The 22,065-nt window shown below is 38.8% G+C and overlaps 1 pseudogene; it reads left to right on the top strand.

The window, feature by feature from the left end:
• Positions 1-514: 514 nt before the first annotated feature.
• LOC116590440 lies at positions 515-16,362 on the top strand (annotated as a pseudogene).
• The last annotated feature ends 5,703 nt before the right edge of the window (positions 16,363-22,065 follow it).

Genomic DNA, 22,065 nt, shown 5'->3' with positions numbered 1-22,065 from the left:
AAAGTAGATGGCCATCAGAATTAGCGTTCAAGTCAACTGAAAACCAGCCTATTGGATATCACTCTATTGGCTCTCAATTCCACATATGTATTTTAATGGCTGCTACTGCTTAGCAATCTGTTCTTCTCTAATTCATGTTTGTTCCAGAAAAACTATGATCAAGAAGAGCTCTCTCCCATATTCACCATATTTTATGAAATAGAAGAAAGGGCATACACAATTCAAATGGACAATCTGAGGTAACTTCAAGAATCAGTTTGTATGTCATCTTCAGGAAGCTATAACCAATAGCCTCAATCTGAGATTGTCCCCCTCTCTTCTTTATGCTTTGACAGCACCCTGCATGCACATTTACAATGCATGTAAATCACCTATTTATGCATTTCTCTCTCTTTCCTATAGACCCTTGAGCTCAGGGACCATGACTTATTCATCTTTGTATTTTCTGGTGCCTGAACATGGCAAAGACAAATGCTCAATTAGATCATTGACTGAATATAAAATAATGTAGTCGATGGTATTGAGAGTCAAAAGGCATCTAACGGTGATATACCTTGGCCCTCATTTGACTGAGGAGGACACCAAAGAGGACACATTCGAGGTCAGAAAGAGTAAGAAGCAGGAACAAGACCACTTCTCCAAAGGGTGGTCTGTGCTACTCAGGTCCAGGTTTCTACTATAGTGTGCAAGTTCTCTATCCTTTCAAATCATTCTGTTAAATTATAGCTAAAGTTAATAAAGGATGCCCCAATCAGTGGATGAGTCTCCCCCTCCAGAAGTACCTCTGAACATACTTCAGAAAAGCTTCCATTTTCTATTATCCAGACTGGAGCCATCACCAGCTCTTTGGTTCACTCTCTGCAGTCTCACAGCCTCTTTGGTGCGCTACTTGTTCTTGCTTCTTACTGATTTCCCTGAGCACGGACTCTCCTCTTCTGCCACACCCTGAGCATTGAGCATGAGGTTTAAAAGCATCTATCAAAAACATGAAGATAGCAAAAGGGAATTGTTATCCAGAAGGGGAAAACTAAATATTGGCTATTAGACAGCAATGCTTCCTCAAGCCTACCCACTAAATCGCATCACAAGGGAGCTGGGGCGGCTGTGTTCTTCTGTCTCTGGCTTCCCAAGATGCTACATGGGTCTACTCTTCAGAGCTGCTTCGACCAGATCTTTTCCTTGAGTATCAGTCTTTTACTCCCAACTCTTGTCTTTAGTCTGGCAAGAAAAAAATCCAAAAGGATCTTTTAATACAGAAAGGAAAAATCTTTGAGAAGATAGAGCTCACTCCCTACTTTGATGATTCATTAAGCAGAATCTGTCAAGGCAGGTCTGAGGAATTTGCATTTGAATCCTTTCACTGGGTACTGGCTACCCAAAGGCCAAAGTATAGGTACTTAATGTGCATAACCAGAACATTCCACAGAGTGAACTCTCCCAGAAGAGCAAGTGGTATGCCTCGAAGGAAATTCTTACTTCTTTGTTAAACCATAGGAAGAAAATTCACAGTAAGCTAAGACAACCTATTTTGTTCCAGTGTCTATCAGTCAGACATTCAGGTGTTCAGCCCTAAAGCACTTTTCCCAAAACTTGGGAGCTATCTGATCAGGTACGAATAGCTGATGGCAAATATTAGGATCTGTGTGTATTATTAACAATAATTAACATTTATTGAGTGGGTACTATATGCCAGGGACTGTGTTTAGCATTTTACATGCATTCTCTTATTTAATCCTTCCAAAATCCTATAAAAAGGACAATGATGCATTCTGGGTGTGGTTTAGGGTGCGGTTGGTTCGTTGCCCAAATCCTACCACTCAGCCCTCCTCTTCTCCGGAGTTCCTAGCCAAAGAGCATATTCACCAAAGGATCAGCAGCCAAATGGGAAAGAAAGTGCTGATATTATTGTCTGGGAAAGCCCACAAAAGAGAACACAACTTAGGCCTGAGGCTTAGGAGAAGCAACCCCAGCATCCACTTATCCAGCCTTCAGCTTGCATAGAGGCTAGGATAAAGAACAGAGCATGCTTCCTAAAGGGATAGCCCTTAAAAAAAAAAAAAAAGAGTTAAAAAAAACAAAGGAGGTTATGGAATCTAACTTTAAGACACTGTTGTTTTTCAAAATCACCCTTTGGGTTCTAGTCAATTAGATTAATAATTCCTACTCCCTTAGAGGGTTCCAATGAGGTCAGAGAGAGGAGTGTGATGGAAAGGGGAAAGCTGAGGTCTCAAGGGGCTCCAGAGGCCTGGAATCTTCTTGTACTAAATTCATGCTGGCTTCTACGCAGAGGTTCAGAGAATCTCTCTCTTACTGTTTCTTTGAGATGGGTTCTAAGGAAGTTTCACAGTGGCTTTAAGAGCTTTAGAAAAATCTGTTCCTTCAGTTTCTGTTGCATAGTCAGACGCAGCCTATGAGGCAGGTGAGGAGGACCATGCATGAGGAAGTGGACTACTCAGCCACCGCCTTCTATTTTGGTGTCTGACATTTTGAACCAAATGCGCTTGTAATTTATTTCTTGTGCCCAACCCCAAGATTTCAAGATTTCATGAGATATTTTTGAATCCCAAGAACAGACCAGCTTTAATTCAACTGGAGAGGCTCATTAAGTATTGAGAACAGTTTCACTTTAGAGAGAGCTATGTGTGTCTGATTATTAATATGCAAGGAAGGGAAAATAAATGCAAAGGAACTACATTGTTACCGGTTCTACAAGTGTTTTCCCCTATATATCATGTCATGGGAGCATGTGAATGAAAGGCAGCCATAAGCAAAAACGCTTCTCTCACATATTTGCTGAGGTTTGGACTTTTGACTTACCAGAGTCTTCTACCACTTATTCCTCTCTAGTCTCTATCGTTGGGCTCTGTCCTCTGTCCTTATAATGCTGACATGCTCAGGGTGCCTCTTTGGATATCCTCCTAGTGCATCCTTCCCCCCAAACACACAATCAACTCTCATTCATACTTCTGACTTAGAGATGTCTTCTATCAGTTTTCACCCATACTTCTGACTTAGAGATGTCTTCTATCAGTTTTGGCTTCACAAAATGGACTCAATTCCTCATAGCAAGGGAAGGAGTTTTGTACAATGCTGGCATTTAAAAGTTCAAATATGTAACTGTTTGCTGAGTAAAACAAAACAAAACAAAACCAAAAAACAAAAACAAAAACAAAAAAAAACAGAGAAGAAAATTAACAAATTAACAACCTAGATTTTTGGTATATAAAAACAGCATGACTTAGAAAAGAAATAGTTCTTTAATAATTCCTTCCAGTCTTCTCTAGCTAACACCTACTGTATGCAAGCTTCCACCATATAATGGTGACAGTGACTCTATACAGCTGGGTAAGATACAGAACTTCAAAGAGTACTAGTAAGGAAATACACATGTACTGAATTCTATTCAAGATAATTTATTTGGATACATAAACATGTACATTAACATAAATGACTACAATCGAAGGCAGTATGAAGTAAAGACCATTAAAAGATATAACAAGTTTACTTATTCCAGTAGAGGTAATTAAGAAGGGCCTAGGAAATTTTTATTACATTTTCATATGAGTGGGGACTGATGTTATTAAAAAACAGGATTATTTTTGCAAGGACTCAAGTCCCTGCAAGCAGAGAGTTGAATTTAGTATTCATTTTTACCTGAACATAGAATTTGTTTAGAGAAAAAGTGAGTAAAAGCATAGACATACACTCAGAGTCTAGAAATGGAAAGTTTAGTTGCTGATGTCCAAAATTTCAAATTTCATTTCAGAGGTGGTGAAAATCATTGAAGTGTTCCCATAAGGGGAGCCCTGTGATTAGAAAATGATAGAGATTCTCAAGAAACTGTCAGCAGTGTGGAGAATAGAATGAGAGACAGACAAGGAAAGAAGTGGGAAGAGAAGTTGGAATTTTCTTTGAACAGCCTAGAGGTCAGGTGGGCATGTACCAACCAAACAAATAAACAAAAAATTCCTAACTCCTCTTTGGAGTAAACTTTTATAATGAATAACATCTACTTCTTGTTTACTTCTTATAAAATTCACTTTATTTCATTGCAGAAAATTAGAAAAATACTGAAGAAAATAAAGTGAATTGATGACTTCCCAATTAAGAACACAGTAGTTTATATTTATATCTATTTACTTCTAATTTTCTATCTCTGTAATTAAATTTTTCAGGGTTAAGGTTATAGCACACATTTAAGTGTTTTTAAAAAAAATTAATGTCATAAACCTTTCTCACATATGTTTATTATTATCTTTGTGTTAAATATTTATTTATTTATTTATAGCATAGGGGCTGGGGAAAGGCCGAGAGGAAGAAACAGAATCTCAGGAGACTTTGTGCTTGAGCATGGATTCAGGGTTCAATCCTATGACCTTGACATCATGACCTGAACCAAAACCAAGAGTGACACTTAACCAACTGAGCTACCCAGGTTCCCCTATGTTTATTATTATCTTAACCATCTTTTAGAAACATGATAGAAAATTGAATAAAAAAATGTTAAGTGATTATAACTCTCAATCATGTTCAAAATGAAAATATAAGGCATAAGGAAGAAAACAAAATGCAGCTATAATACCAAGATTTAGAGATAAGTGCAGTGAATATTCTTGAAGTATATTTCAAGCATAAAAGAGCATTAAAAAGGGGCACCCGAGTGGCTCAATGGGTTAAAGCCTCTGCCTTTGGCTCGGGTCATGATCCCAGGGTCCTGGGATCGAGCCCCATGTGGGGCTTTCTGCTCAGCGGGGAGCTTGCTTCCCTTTCTCTCTCTCTGCCTGTCTCTCTGCCTACTTGCGATCTCTGTCAAATAAATAAATAAAATATTTTTTAAAAAAGAGCATTAAAAATTGGTGCAGTATCATATAACATGCTTTATAACTTTTTTTGCTTGTGATAAAAATCATTTAGAAGTGTTTTAAGTGTAGGGACACCTGGGTGGCTCAGTGGGTTAAGCCTCTGCCTTCAGCTCAGGTCATGATCTAAATGTCCTAGGATTGAGCCCAGCATTGGGCTCTCTGCTCCATGGGGAGCCTGCTTCTTCCTCTCCTTCTGCCTGTTTCTCTGCGTACTTGTGATCTCTCTCTTTCTGTGTCAAATTAAATAAAAGCTTTTTTAAAAAAAGTGTTTTAAGTGTTGCATAATATCATATAGTTATACCATCACTTATTCATACCTGACAGTAACTATAGTAATTTATTTATGATTTGGAATCAAAACTATACTCAAAGCAGACTATCTCTTAATGCTCTCATTATCAATCAGGAAAGAAAGTCACCAAGCATAAAAGATAAGAAGTTAGAAAGACACCTATAAAATGAACTTGAAAAAAAAGTAACAGAATGGATTAAATGAAGGTATAATCAATTACCAATGGATTGGGAAAATATGCAATTTGTCTTGGAGATTAAATAAATATAATGAGCTTTTGCAAAATTAGGATGTTGCTATTTCAACATAAACATGTTTTAAACTAAAGTACATTTTAGGGTAGTCAGATCTCACATATGTGCAAGATATATCTTAAAAACCCAAGAATACATTCCAGAGTTATAGGTTCTTGAAGAGGCTTTAAGTTTAGTGAAAGGTCTTAAGCTTCCTTCTTCTATCACTTCCATGAGAAACAAAGAAAACAGATGAATAGTCTTGTTTTAAGAGGGAGGCAATGGAAAGCTAGCTTAGATAAGACATCGTAACAAGAGTCCAGTGTCAATCTCCAACGTCAAACTCCTGCTTTCATATTGTTTCTCCACCACTTACTGTTCCCTGGATTTGGGTGAGCTAATCTCTCTGCACCTGTTTCTTCGACTGTAACATGAAACGCTGAGGATGCTGTACTTCCAAAAGACTCTGAGAGACAGGAGGAGAAAGTACCATTTTTGGAAAACAATTACCAGCAATCACTTTTAATGATTTTACAATCCAAGAAGTTAATCTTTTCTTCATATCTTTGAAAAAATTCTTTACAAGCCTAGCTTACTGAATTTTTAAAATTAGTTTTGGATAAGACACCCAGAACCAGCAGAATTCTAAAAGCCCATTTGGAACCATGAACGTGGTCCATTGTTACGAAGTGATTTCTTGTCTCTTAATGTTTGTGACTTTATGATATTTCCCCACAACCTGACTTGAATCTTCTTTATTGAGATTACACTTGGAGATCAGGAGGTTTTTCTATGCAGAAAAGGCAGCCATGCCTAAATCCTTCTTATGTTTAACTGCAAAAAAAAAAAAAAAGTCATTTGTTCAGTCATTAAGATGTGGTTTCTAACCTTGAGGCTTTTACAATTTGTAACCGGGGAACTCAACACAAAGCACAGAAACAAAAAACAGATAGAGCTATTCAGAAAAAGGTTTCATCTAAATTGAAGCTGGAATGCTTCTTTGGGAAAGTGATAATTGAGGTGTACCTTGAAGGATGTAGTCTTGTAAGTGTTTAATGGGATGGGGGAGGATGTTCAAGCTAGAAGTGAGGTAGGCCTTAAAAGCCTCATTTCATTTTCTAGGCAGTGAGTGTGAATTATTTTAGATTCATATGAAAACTTGTGACATGATACAATCCATGTTTTAGAATATGTTTGGGCCCCGACTTGAGAGATAAGCGGCGGGAACTTCAGGGCCGCTGTTGTGGCCTCCTTGCTGGGACAGAGGTGGGAGGGCCTTGAGAGCAGTGACATTGTGGAGGGGAACTGCGAGGCCTATGGGCCTCTCTGTATGTAACAAATATTACCAAAAGAAAGCTTTCCCTTTCATTAATGCCATCTCAAAGATGTGAAACATGCTTTGCTGGTGTTGATTTGCTTTTATTTACCTTCTCTAAAATAGCGTGCAGTTTCCGTACAAATGATATGTACTTGGCATGTTAAATTGCTGAAACGTTTTCTTCCCTCGGTGGGTAAATAGGCATGCCTGACTAATTCTGCAAAGCCTCGCTGGGTGACTGTAAGAATGCTTTCCACAAAAGCCTTACACTTGGCTATGTCCTTGTATCTTTGTAATTGTTGTTGTAATATACTAAAAATGTGGTGCTCACCATGAAACACACCCAAACCTCTGCCTGGATGTGAGTTCATGCAAGAAAACATCACTATCTATCCTGACAGAAAGACTCCAATTCTATTTTGCTCCAAGACTGGAATACAACTAATGCTGGAGCAATTTAAACAAAATGGCTATTTTTAACCATGGTATCAGTAGAGATGTTTCTTTTCTTTCTTCCTCCTCCTCCTCCTCCTCCTCCTCCTCCTCCTCCTCCTCCTCCTCCTCCTCCTTCTTCTTCTTCTCCTTCTCTTCATCTTTTACAAGAAAATGGTTGCAGTTTGTTTTAGAAGAAATCAGTTTTATTACAGGGAGTACAACGTTTCTGAGTACAAATTAGTTATTTTTGAAATATAAGCTCTGCTCTTTTGTAAGTTTTCTTTCTCTTCCAACCCCTAGTACTGGGTAATATTTGGTGAATGATTTTGCTACATCCTTCTCAGATCTAAATTTAGACATGAGAATAGTAAAAATAAAATAAAAATTCATTCATTCCAAAAGACATTTAATGAATACCTCCTGTGTTCTAGGCATTGTACTAAATGACAGGTGTGGAGTTAACATGGCCCTTGCCCTCCAGAAGCTTACATTTTCACAGGAGTCTAAGCTATGCACACAAATATCTCTGTTATAATTTAAAATATTATGTGTGTCTATAAGCAAAGTACTGGAGTACAGAGAATGTTTATTCCATTAGAAGAAAACAAAAAATATTCACTGAGAATATGACATTTTAGATAGGTCTAAGGAATAAATGGGGAAATGGAAAGAACATTCTAGAATGATGAAAGAGTATGTGCAAAGAAATGAAAGTGCAAACTGTCTCAGGAAGAGAGGATGGGCAAGTTGAAAAAGCACAGAGAGAAAGTCTTGTGTCTCTGCCCTGCTCACCCCTCTGAAAACTGAGGAGCCTTGGGCAAGTTAGTCAATCTTTCCTGAACACTGGGATACTAATACCTGTCTTGAAGAATATTCTTTGATTAAATGAGCTATTGTATGTAAAAGCACCTGGCTCCTTGAGCATGCTCAGTAAATATGGTCTGATTTTATTCAAGAGAAATACACATTTCCCTGAGGTAGAACACAGAGTGTCTGGGTAAGAACATTGTGAGGGAACTGAGATCCAAAAGATAAGTTGGGACCAAATTATGTGAAAACAAAACTAAATAGTTTAGGTTTTATTCTGAGGACAATCAGGAACCATTGACTTTTTTTTTTTTAATTTTGTTTATTTATTTGACAAAGAGAGATGACAAATAGGCCCACAGGCAGGCAGAGAGAGAGAGAGAGTGGGGGAAGCAGATCCCCCGCTGAGCAGAGAGCCCAATGCAGGCTTGATTCCAATACCCCGAGACCATGACCTGAGCTGAAGGCAGAGGCTTAACCCACTGAGCCACCCAGGTTCCCGAACCATTGACTTTTGAAGCAGGTCTTAGCTGTGGTCAGATTTTTGCTTAGAGATTTCAGCCTGGGACAGGGATGAAAATAGACAGAGGAAGAGGGAAGTTAAGTAGAGACTGGAAACCTATTGTAGTGATTCAGGTCAGGCAGGCTGAAAATTTGAACTCTCATTGGCTATGTGCTAGAGGGAGGAAGTGAACCCCCACAAGAAATGTAATGCACAAGCATACACCAAATTGGGAGGGTTTGGGGACTACCAGTATGCGTGGAAGTGAAAAATACTAAATTATCTCTCAGCCAAACACTGAGGAGTACAGGCGGCTTGGTGTTTTCTTCTGCAGTAGCACAAATACATCTGCTTACCCGTCCAGCTGCTTGGAGTTGGAAGAAGCTAAACCCACATTGAGAGGAACATGGTTATTTTCTGCTGCTAAGTCATTCCTCAGCACGTGGGAGTGTAGAAGGAATTTAATTGTGCCATCTCCTAAACCTTTTGGTGTTTATGGACAGATCCTTGACTTATCGGGATAGGGGGATGAATTATCTAGTAGATTCCACCTTCTTTTTACAGATGAAGACAAAACTCAGAAACAGGAAGTGACCTATCTCAGAAACAGAGGGTGTGCGAAACACTAGAGCCAGAATTCAAACCCAGGATTTTCACTGATCACCTAAACACTCTTTTTTTAAAGAAGTTGAGAATTCAGGTAGACATCACTAATAGCTACACAGTGAGCAGTAACTTTGTCTACTCCCATCTGCACAGAAATAAAGTGAATTGTTTTAACTTTCCTTTTAAATCTTAAATGGAAGCTGAAGTTCCATCAAATGGAGCTAAGTGTATTTTCTACATAATTTAATAGTAAAAATTAGTTGATTTATATCATAAAATATAAAAAAAAAACTATAAGGGCACATTGCTAGTGTAAAGTCAGGTAAAATAATTTTTAGTTTTTTTAGCTCTGATTATAAATTCCTGGGGATTTTTTTTGCAAAACAGTGAACGACAGGCTACCAATTAATTATTAACCAAAGAATCATTCCTAATGAATAGAAAATGTTAATTCCATCAAATTTGGAATATTTAAACAAAAGAATTATTAACACACATTTAAGGTTAAAATTCTCTGTCCTTTATAGACATTCATCATTTATACTTTTTTCTTGGGAATAAAATATTGTATAGAATGTAATTCTAAATCATTGATACTTATCTTTTTAAGGAACATTTAAACAATCAGTTTGGATATAACAATTTTAACCTATTTCCCTTCCATCTTAAACAGTATATTTGGGGACCATTCAAGAATAACTGGGTTGGCATCAAAAGAAATGAAATCTTGCCATTTGCGATGACATGGATGGAACTAGAAGGTATTATGCTTAGCGAAATAAGTCAATCAGAAAAAGACAATGAACATATGATCTCCCTGATATGAGGAAGTGGAGATGCAATGTGGGGGGTTTGGGGGGTAGGAAAAGAATAAATAAAACAAGATGGGATCGGGAGGGAGACAAACCATAAGAGATTCTAATCTCACAGAACAAACTGAGGGTTGCTGGGGGGAGTGGGGTTTGGGAGAGGGTGGTGGGGTTATGGACATTGGAAGTGTGTGTGCTATGGTGAGTGCTGTAAACCTGGTGATTCACAGACCTGTACCCCTGGGGCTAAAAATACATTATATGTTTATTTAAAAAAAAAAAAGAATAACTGGGTTGGAATCATCATTAGTAATAAGAATCACAGAATGTTACCTCTGGAAGTGTCTTTGGATAGGATCTGCTGTTTCTGATCCCCCATGTGATGAAATATCTAGAGTGTGGTCATGAGATCTTCCAGTAGGATAGGTAGAATGAATGCCAACCTACTGGGGGGTCTCTGGTTTAAAGTTGGAGCTATATATCTTATCCTCAGGGACCCAAAAGTATTTATTGTAGAAGGAAATTTTAAAAATGGGCCAGGGGCACCTGGGCGGCTCAGCTGGTTAAGAACTGGACTCTGGATTTTAGTTCAGGTCACGATCTCAGGGTCCTGGGATGGAGCATCCCACATCCTTGGACTACCAGCTCAGCAGGGGGTTTGCTTGTCTCCTTCCTTCTTCTCTGCTCCTCCGCTCATGCACACACATGCATTCTCTCTCTCTCTCTCTCTCTCTCTGAAATAAATCATCTTAAAAAATAAAAAAATAAAAAATGGGCCAGATGCAAAGTGCAATAAATATCACTGTCTGGGGCAGAGAAGAAAGCAATGGATTGAGGAAAAATCGATCTGGGTTTAAATTGCTGTCTTTCACTGCCCTGGATTAAGTCTCTCTGTCCCTGCTGATGCTGATGGTATTTTGCTTTAGTTACCTCATTTGTAACCAGGTGATCACTATGAATGTCCTCTAAGTTCTGACCTTATGATCGTGTAGTTCTTCCATCGAGGGTGAGATATTTGAAGCAGAATTCAAAATAGGCTGAATTATGAGTGGCCCAATGTCACTCATAAAATCAAACATTCAAATTCACTCTCATTTCAATCTGTTTTTTTTTCCCCTCATTTTAAAAATTGACATTTAACGAGTACTTACTAAGTGCCAGAGTATGTGCGAAGCACATTAATAAATGTGTTCACTCATTAAATCTTTCAACTCCATGAAGTAGGTACTATTTGGTCTTAGCAACTTCTTCACATCATAGGATATTTTTGTCTTGTATCTAATAGGAAACTTAAGCAGCCTTGCTAGTGTTACTGTAGGCAGGATGTGAATCCAAGACAGCCATCTGAAAGCATTACCAGAGCATCTCTCTTGACGGGAGAGAGCTCATTGGCCGTGAATGTTTTTTCCCTGACCAATGATACAACCTCCTGCCCAAAGTTACCAGTATCACTAGGTTGGCAACAAGTCTTTGGAAGTTTACATCATCCCTATATTTTTGAAGTTACTAAATGTGAAAAATATCATGACCTCAGTGTTCCCTTGCTGAGCCAGATTCATAACATTACCACCACCTGCTCTTCCAAAGGTTTCCATTTAATGCAGGTTTAAAAATAAGGACTCTGCTCTCTCTTGCTTTCTTTAGAGAAAAGGTGTAAGTCTGGCTGGAGTGTTTAAGAAATTCCAGGGTGATACAGTGGAAAGAACTTGTCTCAGATATTCCACGTGACCTTGGGCAAGTCAGCCTTACCAATTTTCAGTTTTCTCCATCTCTGTAACAGAGTGATTGAAGAAAATAATTCGTTCGGAGGAGAAGGGAGCTGAAATGGATTACATATAAATCTATTGGTCTTTAAAATCCACACAAAACCTCTAAAAACTAAAATGTAGTAGCTGGTAAAACATGTCCTGGCTCCTGAAATGTTGAAAGGAATCTTTTAACTCCTTTTTTGATTCTTCTTCCCTTCTTCCTTTGCTCCTTTCCTTCTCCCCTGTCCACCTTTTCTTCCATCCAGATAGCAGTTTAGGTCCTGGGTCGGGGGGAGGGGTGTTGTGAATACAATAGGCAAGTCTTCTTTTGTCATGAAGCACACGTTTCCATGGGGGAAAAGAAAAAGGTAGTAACAAATAACCCAATAAATGAAGTAATTTAAAGTGGTAATAGGGGCTGTGGGCAGAATACAGTGGAGAAAGAGCTTTAAAATTGGTAGTTGCAAGTAGAGGCATTTAGATTTTAAAGAGGGTGATTGGGATGGATTTCTCTGAAGAGGGAATATTTTGCTGGAGATTGGAATAACGAACTGGGACTGGCTTTGTTCTGGGGAGAACATCACCAAGAAGACAGGGCATACGTGTAGGGGCTGCAGGAGGCATGAGTATGGGTTGGTCAAACAAAACAAAACAAAACAAAACAAACAAAACAAAACAAAACAGAATGAGGCCTGAGGTCAGGAGTATGGTGAACAGGGAAGAGAGTAGAATAATCTCTTAGCAGAGAACTGGGCATTAGTCAGGTCATGCAGAGCATCTTTAGGAGTTCAGTTTTTATTCCAAGTATATTTGAATGTCATTGAAGTGTTTTAAGTAGAGGTATGGTATTGTTCTCATTTTTATTTATTTTTATTTTTTAATTTTTTTAAGTAGGCTCCATGCCCAGTGTGGTGCTTGAGCTCATGACTCTGAGATCAAGAGTCATATGCTCTACCATTGGAGCCAGCCAGGCATTCCTATAGCCACATTTTTAAATGACTGCTCTAACTGCAATGGATTATAAGGGCTAGAGTAGAAGCAGAAAGATGAGTTAGAAAATATAAAATAAGAGATTCAGGGTCATTCAAAGCCTAGGATCCAGGGAATGGGAGTAACCTGAAGTCTGATTAGAAGAAGTGGAACTTGAACATGAATCTGGTTTGAGTGAATCCAGTAGCATCTAACCCATTATCTTTTCAGGTAACCTACTTATTTTTAGACAATCCTATCTCTGAGAAATTATATGCTATAATCACAGAATATAGTAAGTGCCTAATAAGTGTTATAGATTCCTCCTTTTTGGTGATACTCAAAAGAGCTAATTATAACACCTTGCATGTATGGAAACCGACTGAACATCCTCTTTTCCTTTAATTAGTCTAAGTGTGCACAACTTCATACTTACTTAGTGACAGGACAACAGCCATTGCCCTGCCCCACAGCCTAATTATTGTAGGTGTACAATTCTCATTACACATATGTTGGAACCACACCGTGACTAAAGTGTTATTGGACTTTGCCTAACTAAATGTACCGATAAGGGCCTAGGTGTTGGTGGTGACTTAGGCTATGTCAGTGCTTTATCAACTATCAAATCCCACTAGCTATTAGAGAAACAGGTATGTCCCTCAAGCTAACCCAAGTAGGCTACCCCTAAATAGCTTTAGTCACACAGTGACCAGAAGAAAGCATAGGCTAGGTGAATGGGGACATGTCCCCCTTCCAGCCATAGGGAGGGATGGGGCTCTGTCTGGAACGTGAGGAATCAGACAAAAGGCCTAGGAAGTTCCTAAGGACCCACAGCTATTATGTAGCCCTTTCAGGACACTGGCATGCAATAGCTCAGGGCTACAGTTTTTTGAAACCTATTTACTAATAAAATTGTCAGATATTTGTACTGTGTAAGTTAGAATTTTTTCTGCTTCCTCTTTTTTGTTCTCTTCCAGCTGAACTTTAGTATCGATAAAGTAATATTTTAAAGATATTATTTATTTAATTAATTTTAGAGAGCGAGTGTGCATGAATAAGGGGAGAGAAAAAGGAGAAGGAAAAGGAAAGACTCTCAAGCAGACTCTGCACTGAGGCATGAAGCCCAACATGGGGCATGATCTCACAACCCTGAGATCATGACCTGAGCTGAAACCAAGAGTCCGATGCTTACCAACTAAGCCACTTGATGCCTCAATTCTGAACAATTCTACCTTATCTCAGCTATTTTCTGGGGAGCCAAGAGATGGGGTATGGAGTCACATCTGTCCTAGAATATTAAAGGGTAAGCACTTCTTCTCTGAGATGCAGCATTATGGGCAACAATTAATCAGGAGTCCCCAGGGGGCATGTTGGGCTAATGGGGAAAGAATCTGGTGATCTTTTTCTCTGTACTTTTTGAGATAATGGTCTTGCTTTGATTTGTATATATTATGTTTTATTTTTGAAAAGTGAAGGCATTTCCCTTGTATCCTCACCATCCTGGTCTTTTCTGAACAGGTACACTAGTTCAGTTGTTTTCGAAAGTGTGGTCCTCAGGCCAGGAACATCAGCAACATCCGGCAATTGTTAGAAATGCAAATACTTAAACTCCAGCCAGACATGTGAATGTGGTACTCTTGGGTTAGGGCCCAGAAATTTCCATTTTAATAAGCCTGTCAGATAATTCTGATACATACTCAAGTTCAGAAATTCCCTGCTCAAACTGGTCCAAAGTGAGGAACTCAGAAGTGTCCCACACTTCACCTAGGTGAGGCAGAGCAAGAACTCCTGCTCCTCTGGTGGGCTGGAGGTCAAGTTAGGGTTAGAAGCCAATTCTCTTGGGTTCTAGGCCACAGCTCTTTATATCCTATTATACTCTGAAACTCAATCCTGGTAAAGAACCACAATGCTAAAGATCACCACTCACATTATCTTTCTTTTAGTTTTGTAGGTTTTCCAAACTAAAAAGGAAATAGTGGATGGTAATTTCATACCTAGAAGTGGAACTTAAGAAAGTAATCAGACATTGAGAGACCACCTTACACCAATTAGAATGGCCAAAATTAGTAAGACGGTAAACAACCTATGTTGGAGAGGATGTGGAGAAAGGGGAACCCTCTTACACTGTTGGTGGGAATGCAAGTTGGTGCAGCCACTTTGGAAAACAGTGTGGAGATTCCTTAAGAAATTAAAAATAGAGCTACCCTATGACCCTGCAATTGTGCCACTGGAAATTTACCCCAAAGATACAGATGTAGTGAAAAGAAGGGCCATATGTACCCCAAAGTTCATAGCAGCAATGATCACAGTCGCCAAACTGGAAAGAACCAACACAAGAAAGAACCAACTTTGGCTTAGCCAATGTTGAGAGGAATTTTTTGTTTTCATAACTTTCAAGAAATGGCATGTAAGAATTGTTGTTCAGTAACATATAATAAGAATTAGAATAATAGCAATAATAAGCATTATTATCAGGAGAAATGTTAAGGTCTTAAAGCTACATTTCAGTCATACTCTTATAAACCTCATTAAAGGCAAGGAGAAAAAAATGACAACTATGGGCTACTGGGAATATCATTAATTCGAAAACTACTTATTGAGAGAGAGTATTAACTGAGAATTCGAAAGGCAACATGAGTGTGGGACCAGCTCCAGGCCCAATGCCCACCTTGCCTCAAAGCCTCCAATTCTAGGGGCTCTTCTCCAATGCCTGAAATTTATGGTCCTGAAGAAAATTATGCATCCTTGCAAATGTCATCAGCTGAAACACCCCACTCAGGGACTATCTCTCTTCTTCCTCCCTCCATGGATCTGCTTATTCAGGGCAACCCTGATTTTTTCACCAGTCTCAGAGTAAAACTACTACTGTCTTCTATAGAGGAGAGCATGATGAAGCAGAAAGATGCAGCCCAGGGCAAGAAACAGATCAGAACTCTGTTCTCTTGGGGCACCTGGGTGGCTCAGTTAAGTGTCTGCCTTTGGCTCAGGTCATGATCCTGGGGTTCTGGGATTGAGCCTTGTGTCAGGATCCCTGCTGAGCAGGGGATCTGCTTCTTCCTCTCCCTCTGCCCCTCCTGCCCTGTTTGTGCTTTTTCTCTCCCCCCTCTCTGAAATAAATGAATGTAATCTTAAAAAACAAAACAAGCAAAAACATGTTTTGTCAGACCCAGCTGTATGTCCTCAATGCTAGATTACAGAAACAGAAATACCTCAGTCTCCAGAAGATGTAAGAACTTTCCAACCTTCTGAACCTTAGCGATAAGAAGGTTAAGACCTGGTTCTAGAACCAGAGAATGAAATGTAAAAGGTTGCAGAAAAACAACTAGCTAAAGAATAGCAAAACTGTGACTAAGAACACCTCAGCAACTACAGAATACCCAGGCTTCTGTTCTTCCCACCAGGATACCTGATCACCACTTCTGGAAACCTTCCAATATGGAGCAGCCAGACCTGGAAACCTTCCAATATGGAGCAACCAGACCTGGAAACTTTCCAATATGGAATAACCAGACCTAGAATAGCCAGTCTTAGAGCAACCATCTCTGGAACAGTCAGACCTGCTGCTCCAAAGCCTGGAAAAACTAGGCCTGGAACAATCAGCTCCACAACTATAGACAGGAATCCCTGCAGCACCAGATCCCGTTCCAGCAAAATTCTGCCAGGGATTTGGAGTCCATCTTAGAAACTGCTAGGGATAGCCATAGGATAACAAAATAATCCACTAAGTACTTTAGTACCCTGCAAATAATGGATTTATTCATATTACTCTATGAACCTATAGCCTACAGATGTGTGACAATGAGTATATTTTTCAATCTCAATTTAATCAGTGGCTGTAGTACTTCTAGGATTTGTGGTCCCATATCTCTGCCTTGATAGTCTGTTTCTCATTATGTTTCTTGTATCCATTGAGGGGTTAAGATTAGAGTCTAATCAAAGATGTTTCCATAGCATTGGCTTCTATGGACAACATGATGAAAGATGTTCTTGGCTGGAGATAACTAGATATAATATTAATTTGGATTTCTTTAGGTTTTAGATTCTAACCTCAAGAATAGGAAGTAAAAATATAAGGACTTGTGATGAAGGATTATTTGTATTTTCTGAGACTGTGAGGCTTTACTTGTTAATAACCTCAATTTTTATGGTAAAGTGTTAAACTATAATGTGCTTCACTGATTTCCTCTACCCCTGTGCTGATTTACTACAATTGCTCATTTGTTCATCATTCTGGTATTTGTAGAAAGATGTTTTGTATTTTAATGTGTAATGATAATAGTACCAGTTTGGTCTGTTGGTTTGTAGGCTTAAGTACAAAAAAAAAAAAAATACCCACTTAAAGAATATTCATCGAGGGCACCTGGGTGGCTCAGTGGGTTAAGCCTCTGCCTTTGTCTCAGGTCATGATCTCAGAGTCCTGGAATCAAGTCCCGCATCGGGCCCTTTGCTCAGCAGGGAGCCTGCTTCCCTTCCTCTCTCTCTGCCTGCCTCTCTGTCTACTTGTGATCTCTGTCTGTGAAATAAATAATTAAAATCTTAAAAAAAAAAATTCATCGAGTACCTGCTATGTGTTCTGTGGTGAGCATTGCTATAAAATCACATTATGAAGATTGTAGTATAGTCTAAGAGAACTTATATAACATTATGAGACTTTGGAACTCAAACGAAAGTAAAAAAAGAGATAAGAAATGAAGAGAACTATAGGTCAGTGTTAAGAGCATTTAGAAGAGGAATGTATTCTTATCAAGACTTGAAGTTTTTTTGGAATTCAGGTGATGAAGAGGAAGTCTTTCCAAAGGAAGCATAAGCAAGAATTTGAGGTGTAAATGATGCCATATACATGGAAAACACGAGTAGTTTTCTTTTGTTAGAGAATATATCCTCCCTTAGAGTGCCATTTTGAGGTTTACCAATACAGAGCAGCATGTAGTAAACCCTCAGGAAACTCTTTAAGTGATGGCTACACTTGGAATTAGTCTGTTTTTGGAGAGAAGAGGAGTATAGTTTGGTTGCCCTAAGGACAGCTTCTGCCCATCCACATATTTCCCCAAACCCCAAACTAACTAACCAACTGAACCAAAAATCCAATGGTGAAGAAACCTTAAAAAATGATGCAGTTATAGACTACATTCTCTTGAAGAGGACATAGAGGTATTACCGTAGCCCATCACTCTCTCACACTCTTATTTCCCATGTTCTCCTTCTTTCTGTGATGTGGCTCATCCTCACAAAAGAGTGACAGTCAGTGCAGTCAGCTTCCCCCTGTGGAGTAGGAATGTCTCTCTAGGAAACATTCTCTCAGCACTCTGGTGAATAAAAGTATCCATCTTCTCTGGGAAAGGATCCAAAAGAGAGGTAGAAGAGGGGTAAAATGGAAATGAACAAAACAGTTCCTCCTAGAATGTGCTATGTAGGGTCCCATGGGCTTAGAGTGTGTTACTCATTCAGTCCTTCCATCATGCGGTGGCTGGTAGGGCTGAGAACCAATCTCACCACCAGCTTCTTGCTGAACACTATTTTTCCTTCATGATATCATTCTGCCTAGTAAATCAGGAGAGGGCAGTGTTAAAGTTGAAGAGTAAGAGTTTGGGGGTGGAGAACTTGACAGGAAAAAGCTGTGAAGGAAAAAAGAATTTGCAAACTAATCAATTTTTTAAAGATTATTTTTATTAACATATAATGTATTATTTGCCCCAGGGGTACAGGTCTATGAATCATCAGGCTTACACATTTCACAGCATTCACCATAGCACATACCCTCCCCAGTGTTCATAACCCAACCACTCTCTCCCTACCCACCCCAATCCCCAGCAACCCTTAATTTTTTCTGTGAGATTAAGAGTCTCTTATGTTTTTTCTCCCTCCCGATCCCATCTTGTTTCATTTTTTCCTTCCCTACCCCCACAACCTACCCACCCTGCCTCTCAAATTCCTCGTATCAGCAAAATCATATGATAATTGTCTTTCCCTGATTGACTTATTTCACTTAACATAATACCCTCTAGTTCCATCCATATTGTTGCAAATGACAAGATTTAATTTCTTTTGATGACTGCATAGTATTCCATTGTATATATATCTCACATCTTCTTTATCCATTCATCTGTTGATGGACATCTAGGTTCTTTTCATAGTTTGGCTATTGTGGACATTGCTGCTATAAACATTGGGGTGCACATGCCCCTTCAGATCACTACATTTGTATCTTTAGGGTAAATACCCAGTAGTGTGATTGCTGGGTCATAGGGTAACTCTATTTTTTAAAGTGAAATATACTGATATGTGGTAACCTGTAACCTTCCAAAGACCAGTGATAAGAAGGAAGGGTGTAGGGGGTCCAGCAAAGGAGCTAAGGATTATAGTTCTGAATTATAGTTCAAGATTTATAAGCTTTTTCAGGAGTTTTGACCCTGAGGAGAGATTGGTTTGGCCACACAGCAGGTCTGGAAGGAAGGTTTGGCACCACTGTTTTCAGATAGGAAAGATGGGTTCCTTTTGTAAAGGATTCAGTCCCTCTGAAGCAGGGCTTCCTGAACTTAGATGTAAATTAGACTCATCTGGAGAAATTTTAAAAATGCAGATGCCCAGCCCTCTGTCAACTTCTCTAGTAATTGATCAGGGGTGAAGGCTGACCTTCAATTCAATCTGTTGCTGAAGCTCCCCAGATGATTCAAATGTATAGTCGGGAATGAGAATCCTACTCTGAAGAGGTTGAAGAATCCAAAGAAAGTGGAAATAATAATAAAAAAATCCAAATATTTATTAGCAAAATAACCAGTAATTTTCTCACATTTATCAGAAATTTCATATATATCTAAAACACTTGTTTTTATTTTTATTTCAGTATTATTCCTGATGGTAAAAATTGTTTAAAAGATAAAGTGACAAAATAACAGATGTCTGGGTAATTGTATATAGGTGGAGTTGTTTTTTTCTTTTTTTTCATGTTCCTTTGTATCTTTTGTTCTTCCCAAACAGATTTAGAACATGCTAATTTTATAATTAGAAGATATAAATAAGACCCAGAGCAAATATCTGCATGTTGAATCATTTTATCTATGTTATATAGAAATATATACCTATAATTACATGATAATTTGAGAGAGAGATTCATATAAGAAAAGATCGCTAAAATATAATAGCAATTCAAACTTTAAGACCATTTTTACCATTGGCTTTAAATATCATTTGCCTTTATTAATAAAGAAAATCCATTCACAGGGTCACCAAATGCTAGTGATCCCTAAGTATTTTGTATTCATCCTTTTCACTCACTATAGCCTCCTTGTATTTTCATTAGCTCCATCTTACAAAGGCACAGATGGGCCAATGAACTTGTTCAAGATCAAGAGACTACAAAATGGCAGAGGCAAGATTTGACTTCAGCCTTGCCTTATGACCTAGATAATGTGTCTGTATTGATGTGCTCACTTGATTTTTGGATCTCACATACATCTAGAAGGTGAGTTCTCATTTCATCAGGAAGCCTTGGTAACTTACTTTAAGGGCCAGGCAGGCCCCAAAGTTATGCTTTTTAACAGGTACACAGGAATATGGGAAAACTCCTTATTTGAAAGAATCATAAAAAAGCAAAAACAAAAACAAAAACCCCAACCTAAAATATTTAATAAATCTTACACCAATCACACATTGGAGAGTCAATGCAGACGGTGAAGGGTTATTCTCCACTGAAAACAACAGTCTCAGGAGGTGGTGGTGATCAGTCCTCATTAGCCCCCACTTCGGTTTAATAGTCATTAGTGACAACAGAGATAAATTTTATAGGTGCTAATTGACCCTGTAGGAAGACTTTGAAGTTCTCCCACTAGCTTAGGGTGTCTTTGAAGTTTAATTTTAGCTAAAGTGCCGGGTCAAAGACCTGAGAAAAATACACAGTGGAGAAAGAATTGCAGGTACCAAATCTTTGCACTGTATGAGTGATCGTCAAACTGTGGTTTAGAGTCTGTGACCAAAACAAACCCAAGTAGTATTGGGCAGGAGAAAACAAAACAAAACAAAAAAACCCTCACCAAGTTGCTCTAAAATTTTTCTGAGGAAATATTTAAGAAGATTTTGTATGTGTCGCCACTCTGGTCTCATAACATTACGGTAAAAGGAAAAAATAGCCGACATATTTTTGTACATACAGCTTTCACAATTCATTTGAGTTGCTCGTTGAGTAAATTGGAAGCTCAGAGAGATAAAGCAACTTGTCCATATTCTCTCTACCAGTGAATAGAGAAATTAGAACTTATCCAGACAAGTAGTGCGGATATCATTCTTGACAGCATAGCTGCCTCTGTTCTTGAGTGGGAGAAACGGAGAAAGGAGACACCAGTCTAATCATGGATGATATAAGGAGGGAATAAAGAATTTTTTTAAAAAATCTCCCTAGTCCTAAGAGTTTATATTCTGGTGAAGCTCCACCTAGACTAATATCCAATCAAGAGCCAGGCACAATGAGAACAGAATGAAGACCTATGCAAAAGTCTGCAGTAGGACTCGGGAATTATTCCAAGTTTGCTTCCCATCCGTCCGCTGCCTCCACGATCATTAGCTCTATATGGTCTTCACATCAGTCAAAGGGTGTTGAATTTGGAAGATGGCGAAAGAATGCAATCCTAGGGAATTTGGTATGCTAAGAGATTTACAAAGACCAGGCACAAGACTGGTGACAGGGGCTCGGCTTCTTGTGCTGACTGGGTGTCAGGGATGAGACAGAAAGCAAGTTCTAAACATTAAGGGCTCAACGTCAGGGTTAGGTTGACAATGAATCTTCTTTGAGATACTACTCCATGGTATTGAACTAGATTAAATTAACCGCATGGCTAGAGTCAGGCTCAATCCCAGAGCTCTGAGTGAGACTGAATCCATACTTTTCAGGTGGGTGTTGCAGAAGCTAGGGACAGGCTGGGCAAACGTGTGAGTGCAAAACCATTCAGGCAGCCTTTACAGGTGATCTCCTTCCTGCAAATGCCCTTGTCTTTTATTTTATTTCTTTCTTTATTTTTTCTATTGTCCTTGTCTTTTAAACAACAAAATAATCCTTCATTAAATGGAAAAATGGGATTCTTTTCTGAAACACTTCTTGTAAGGATTCCAAATTTAATCTTGTTTCAATTTTTTCACTATTAAAATTAAGAAACAAAAAAGAAGAAGAAGAAGAAGAACAGCCTGAGGGAAAGGAGTGCAGGAACCTACTGAGTTCCATCTAGCTGGGGATGGGGCCTGGCTCTCTGCATTTCTACAGATGGTAGAGCAGAATCATGTGATCTTGAACAAGAATATCAGAATTATGGGGTAGGGATAGAAATATATATTTTTAAATATCAAGTCTATCTGGGTATTGCTAGGTCTCTAAGGATAACAAGGTACTCTTTCCTAGCATCAAAAGAGTTCACTCTTTAGTGGGATCGTGGGCATTCATGGCAAAGGAGGAAACTGAGTACATGGGAAGAATGGGGAAAAGAGGTGGCCAGGCTGA

Source organism: Mustela erminea, chromosome 1, assembly GCF_009829155.1.
Source record: "Mustela erminea isolate mMusErm1 chromosome 1, mMusErm1.Pri, whole genome shotgun sequence".
Lineage (NCBI taxonomy): Eukaryota > Metazoa > Chordata > Mammalia > Carnivora > Mustelidae > Mustela > Mustela erminea.
This window is presented reverse-complemented; position numbering and strand designations above follow the sequence as displayed.